We start from the raw sequence: 6,829 nt of genomic DNA on the forward strand, positions 1-6,829 counted from the left end.
GTGATGGGATAAAGGTGATCATAAAAGTCAAGTATGAGGGGAAATGTCTCAGCTTTATATTCTATATGAAAATAAATCCAGTAACTCCAATGTTACTGGCAAGTGTTTAGTTTGCTTTCTTCTCTTAAGAACTTCTCTTAAGCCGCTGCTTTCTTCTTTTAAGCCAGTGATTTCATGATATTCAACATACAGTGATAGGCTCAGACTCCACACTGACGGACGCTTTCTCAGGCCCACTAATGCTTAACTGAAGACAATACAAATGGGACTGTAAGCCTGTTCATGAGCATTCAAGTGAATCATTTTCTCAATGAAAAAAATATATCAGGCTCATCCAGCCAGAGCCCAGAGGGAAGGTGGTAGATGAACATGTATTAAATATAATTCATGCGATAATTTCTTTGATGATCTCATCTAACTATAGTCATGCATCACTTAATGATGGGGATACATTCTGAGAAATGCGTCATTAGGCGATTTCATCATTGTGTGAACATCATAGAGTGTACTTACACAACCCGAAATGGTACAGCCTACTATGGTATAGTGTATGGCTCTTAGACTACAAACCTGTATAGCATGTTACTGTACTGAGTACTGTAGGCAATTGTGACATGTGGTAAGCATTTCTGTACCCTAAACATATCTAAACATAAAAAAGGTATACCATAAATATGGTATAAAAGACAAAAATGGTACCACTTGTATAGGGCACTTATCATGAATAGAGCTTGCAGGACTGGAAGTTGCTCTGGGTGAGTCAGTGAGTGAGTGGTGGGTGAATGTGAAGGCTGAGGACATTACTGCACACTCTTGTAAATTTAACACTGAACACTGAGGCTACACTAATTTAAAAGTTTTTTTCTTCAATGATAAAGTAACCTTAACTTACTTTAACTTTTTACTTTATAAACTTTTAAAAAAGTCTACCTTGTAATAACAGAAAGCTTAAAACACAAACACATTATATGACTGTACAAAAATATATTCTTGATATCCTTATATATAAGCTTTTTTCTTTTTTTTCTTTTTCTTTTTTTTCACTTTTTAAACTTTTGTTAAAATCTAAGACACCAGACCAGACACAGTGGCCCACGCCTGTAATCCCAGCACTTTGGGAAGCCAAGGTGGGCGGATCACCTGAGGTTAGGAATTTGAGACCAGCCTGACCAACATGGTGAAACCCCATCTCTACTAAAAATACAAAAATCAGCCAGGCATGGTGCAGGAGTACCTGTAATCCCAGCTACTCTGGAGGCTGAGGCAGGAGAATTGTTTGAACCCATGAGGTGGAGGCTGCGGAGAACTGAGATCGCACCACTGCACTCCAGCCTGGGCAACAGAGTTAAACTCTGTCTCAAAACAAAAACAAAAACAAAAACAAACTGAGACATAAGCACATTAGCTTAGGCCTATATGGGGTCAGCATCATTAAGATGTCACTTAGCAAAAGGAGTTTTCAGCTCCATTATAATATTATGGGACCACTGTCATATATGTGGTTCATTGTGGACTGAAACGTTATGCCGTGTATGACAGTATTAAAATATCTTGAGATGTGTGTGCTATAATGTTTATTTTGCAGATTAAGATGATAAAAGTACTTTTATCAGCAAGAATAGGTAGATAAATTCAGACAGCACTTTGGCTGGAAGACTTAGGAAGCGATATAGCTAAGGCTGATCAAGAGGAAGCGCCTTGATCAGAACTGCAATTCCAGGAAAGAACTCTTTGTCTTCACTGGAGAGCCAAGTTGGCATCTCTTCCAACATTTCCTCTTGCCTGAAATATATGAATACTCATCTAACTGACCTCTGCTGCTAGGACTGTGGCTCAGGGATGACAGTCTCTCTCTGTGTGGTCAGGAGCAGCTAAACTCTGGGTTAGAACTTTGGGAACCTCTGACCTCATTTCTTTCCAGAGCTGTGATTATTATGTCATCTGCAGCAGTAATGACAGTGGCTAAAGGGACATCATGCTAATTCTCTAAAAACATTTCATCCAAGGTATTAATTGTTGTAAACAACTACTAGTGGTTAATGAAAATACCCAAAGAGACTGTCAAAAGTAATTAGAAGAGAAACTTTCCAGCAATTTCCAGAGTGATGGGAAGCAGATATCCTCAGATGCAATAAATGAGTGTAGAGAATTGAATTCTACTTTCCAGATAGATTTATGGTTCCTTTGAGGGATAAATTTCCCTGAATGTGTGATTCCACATACTTCCTCACAAATATTAAATACTCAGACATTTATGATAGAAATAGTGAAATAGAAACACAAGAAAGAGTGGAAGTTCCCAGTGAAGATTCTTACTAACAAAAGAAAATTAGATATATATTTTAAAATGAGTGGAACTGCCAAGGAGATAGAAATACATAAAGACCATTTTTTTTTCTCCCACCAATGCCATCTCAACAAAGAGGAAATGCTGATTTTGTCCAAAACTATTAAGAGAGACTTTAATGTAACACTATAGGAGTAACTCCTGAATTAAGCATGAAGGAAGTTTTTGAGGGATTGATGGTTATAGCAGCCTCATTTAAACTGTGGTTTTGGAGAAGTCTAGGAAGTGGAGGCAAACATTTTTATGTGAGAAACTCTATTAAATCTTTTAAAAGTGAAAAGAGGAAGGATTTTTAGCATTTATCATATCCTCTGATACACATATGTCATACCATGTCACCCAGAGAACCTTCTACTTCCTATCCATGAGATTCAATTAGCATGATGTTCTCAGTATAGTAAAATGTCAAAATGATCAGGATCACTTCAGATATATTGTGACATAGTACAGAAAAGTTGCCATCATCTGTGGAAAGAGAGAAACATGAACTGCTTTCTTATCTAGGTAAATGAAAATCGTTTTTGATCATCTTTGCTGATAAAGATGACAAAGAACACATTCTCCAGATAAATAGGCACATGCCACCTGCCAGAGCCTGTTGATCTAGTCCTGTAAGGTTAACACAATATGCACCGCAGCTGCTTATGAAACAACCACAGGGTTAGGGTAGTTGACTCTCATCTGCCCTGATCCATCTTGTTTTTGCAGTAGCCATTCTTGGGCTATGATGGGTCCTATATCCCCTTTATCTTCATGGCTGCAATTCTACCTGAGTGAAGTATGACTCTGCTTTACAATATTTTGATCAGTCAAGGTAGTTTTGGGAATAATCACTTACTTCTACTTACTGTAATGAATTTTACTTTATGGGTCATAAAACCAGTATGTGTGCTCTGCCAGCTGCCATCGTAATTTTATAATTATAGACCAGGGAGCTGACAATAGGGTAGGTTTGCAGAACCACTGGATCCAACAGAAGATGGACTTGGGGCTGGGCGTGGTGGCTCATACCTGTAATCCCAGCACTTTGGGAGGCTGAGGCAGGCGGATCACTTGAGGTCAGGAGCTCAAGGCCAGCCTGGCCAGCATGGTGAAACCCATCTCTACTAAAGATACAAAAAAATTAGCCAGGTGTGGTGGCACATGCCTATAGTCCCAGCTACCTGGGAGGCTGAGGCAGGAGAATGGCTTGAACCCGGGAGGCGGAGGTTGCAGTGAGCCGAGATCATACCACTGCACTCCAGCCTGGGCGACAGAGCAAGACCCTGTCTCAAAAAAAAAAAAAGATAAACTTAGGCCATGTATCCTCTGGTGCCCACATGCCCCAGTTTAACATTTTTATCATCCTAGTATCAGGGTGAGCTCATTATCTATATCCAACAGTCCTCAATAAATCTAGGCATATTCCCTTCCCTAGTGTTTATTACTTGGGTCCATGGCCAGAAGTCCCACTGCAAAGACTAGGCAGATACAAGTTTTCTATATTTGCAGAGGTTCTGTTGCTTGCATTCTCAATGACACCCAGGTCCCCATTCAAACAATGGGCCCTATGTGTAAGAACTCGTTCGGATATCAAAATTGTGGGAAGGGTCATCATTTTCTGCTTGGTGGCTGACATGAATCTTCTGTACGCCTGATCTTTGTCATTTCTGGTCATAGAAGCTGAGCAGTATCATCACTGGCTGCCCATCCAATCTCATCCCTAGGAACAAGAAGGACCTATTTGCCTTTTGCCACAAATCCTTCTGGATCAAGGCCCCCCAGTTTGCAAAGCCAGCCTTTACTTGGAAGATGGTCCTGAAAAATAAAAGTATGGAAGTGGGGAAATGAGACAAGGAAGGTAGAAAAGCCATCCAAGGTGAGGTTTCTGCTCACTCCCACTTGGGGAATCGCTGAGAAATGCTGTGAAACAAACTTGGAATCCTCCCAGTTGAGTATGTAAAGCTGCAACATTTGTCCATCAGCTCCCATGCCCCAGTGTTTGACTTTTACCCCCACAGCCTTGGTACCTGCCTGTGTTCGAACAAGTAAGCTCACGCGATACCAGAGAAAGCCTCAGGCAGAGAAGAGATGCCCAGATGTGAGATATTATGAAGATGATAGCACACAGGAAGCTATCCTGCCCTACGGCTGCAGATGAACTCAGGTGGGCCAAGGGAGCACCAGCAGTGTCTGACATACATCTCAGTGCAATCTAGTGAATGAATCAGAGCTTCCATCCCCAGGACAATCAGTGGAACCACTCTATTCCTCTTCATTGAGGACCTGAGAAACTTGCCAAATTGCTTATAAACATGTTCAAAGTGCAGAGCAAGTTCAGAGAATCATATTTTCTCTAAATCCTTATTCATTTCAGGAAAAGACATTTTCTCATTAGAAGACATTTAACAGGGGTCTTTAAGATTTCAAGATTATAAATATCAGCCATGGACATCCTACACTCATGTGGTCTGAGAGTTGCTGATTTACTCTCACTAGGAGGATGTGGCTAACCAAATTGAGAGCCACTGAGACACCTAATTGTGGGGAGAAATTATGGATTTTCCTAAATGACAGAAAATAGTCATGAAGAAGAAAGACTTTTTTTTTTTTTTTTTTTTTTTTGAGACGGAATCTCACTCTGTCACCCAGGCTGGAGTACAGTGGCACCATTGTGGCTCACTGCAACCTCTGCCTCCTGGGTTCAAGCGATTCTCCTGCCTCAGCCTCCCGAGTAGCTGGGATTACAGGTGCCCGCCACCATGCCCGGCTAATTTTTGTATTTTTAGTTGAGACAGGGCTTCACCATGGTGGTCAGGCTGGTCTCGAACTCCTGACCTCAAGTGATCCGCCCACCTCGGCCTCCCAAAATGCTGGGATTACAGGCGTGAGACACCGCACCCGGCCTGAAATACACTTTTTCAAAGGCTGATATTTTTATATAATCATGGGTACTTACAAAGAAAAATTTAAATACCAATTTACAATGAATGGGAAGAATTTTCCACGAGAAAAATAGTGAAATTAAACTTAGATGAATACATGCTATTTGGTGGAATGTGGCAAAAAACATGTGTTTGTCCTTCACGTAGAGGTGTCAATCCTCTTTGCATCTGGATGGGGTCTTTTGAGGACTCACTACCCATGGGCTGCCACACTTGCCAGACACCAAGTCCTGTGGGTGACTGCTAGGCCGGGGTGGTTAAGGCATGGTTGTGTCTCCACTGTTTTTCATCCCACCTGCATATAGTGGGCTCTGAGGCCACACAGGATGGTGGAGCCACATCAGACTCCTGTGCCAGTGGCAGATAAACTTCACGTGTTATCTCTGGATTCAGGCAATTTATTTCACTGAAAAATTGTGGTGCTTACTGTTCCAGAAACTGGAATAACCTTCATTGATATGAAAAATATCAACCTTCAACCTAAATAATGGCTCTTGGGATATGACTTTGGCAGAGATTCAGTAAGGTCCTTGTGATCCCCATGTGTAGAAGAGAGCAAGGGAAACATCAGATTTCTTCATATTAGACTGGAATGATTGTGCCTGAGCTGTGATGTGATTTTTTTCTGTTATTTTGCAGGTTTATATTTATCGTCATGATCTAGTCAGCAGAATACATTTTCTCTTTTCTTAAATTACGTATCTGCAAATCTTCGGCAATGTTTAAATTTTCCATGTAAACAGAATGGGTTTTTGAAATACAGCTCTTCCAGCAAAAAAAAAGAAAAAAAAGAAATACAGCTCTTTCAAAATCATGAAGACAGCTAGAAAATAAATTTGAAGTTTATTCAAGAGGCATCCTGATGTCAAAAGTATTTGACTATGCATTGTTTTATTAGTTATATTGCTACATACAAACCACCCCTAAAACTTTGCTGCTTTAAATAAACCATTTTTTTAGCTCATTCTTTTGTGGGCCTGGCTCAGTCAGGCTGTTCTTCTAATCCGTTTCTGACTTAGCTGCATCTCAGCTGGGCTCATGCACACATCTGCAGCCAAGCAGCAGGTCACTCAGGTGCTGCTTGTCTTGAGTGGCATCACTTACGTGGCTGGAGGATGATGATGGTCCACTCTATGACAGGAGTAATGAGGCTGTGCATCTCTGCCATCCAACAGGCTAGCCGAGGATTGCTTGGCATGGGCATGGTTCCCAGAGAGAGAGGGGGAATCATGCCTGTCCTCTTGAAGCATAGGCTCTGAGATGACACAGTGACATTTTGGGGGCTCTGTATTGGCCAAAGGAAGTCACAAAGCCAGACCTGATTCAAGAGGTAGAGAAGTAGGACTCATCTTGGGAGGAGCTACAAAGTCTCATTGTAAAGGACCACACACACCAGGAGGCATGGGAAATTGTACCCATTTTTGCAACTACTCTAAGTCTAGATTTTTCTCTTTCTCTCCCTAGAAACAACTACCCATGAGCATTCAAATTTGTATCAATCGTCTATAATTAAGCCCTCTCCTAATTTGCATATCTTCCCCCAGAACAAGAAAAATCT

General features: G+C 41.1%; 1 long non-coding RNA gene across 1 annotated transcript; it reads left to right on the forward strand.

Annotated features, from left to right (window-relative positions):
• The first annotated feature begins 4,017 nt into the window (after positions 1 to 4,017).
• Positions 4,018 to 6,235, forward strand: LOC141409680 (uncharacterized). The gene is made up of 3 exons (XR_012431105.1): positions 4,018 to 4,205; positions 4,348 to 4,493; positions 5,911 to 6,235. It is a non-coding gene; the product is annotated as an uncharacterized lncRNA (long non-coding RNA).
• Positions 6,236 to 6,829: the final 594 nt, after the last annotated feature.

Source organism: Macaca fascicularis, chromosome 2 (genome assembly GCF_037993035.2).
Source record: "Macaca fascicularis isolate 582-1 chromosome 2, T2T-MFA8v1.1".
Lineage (NCBI taxonomy): Eukaryota > Metazoa > Chordata > Mammalia > Primates > Cercopithecidae > Macaca > Macaca fascicularis.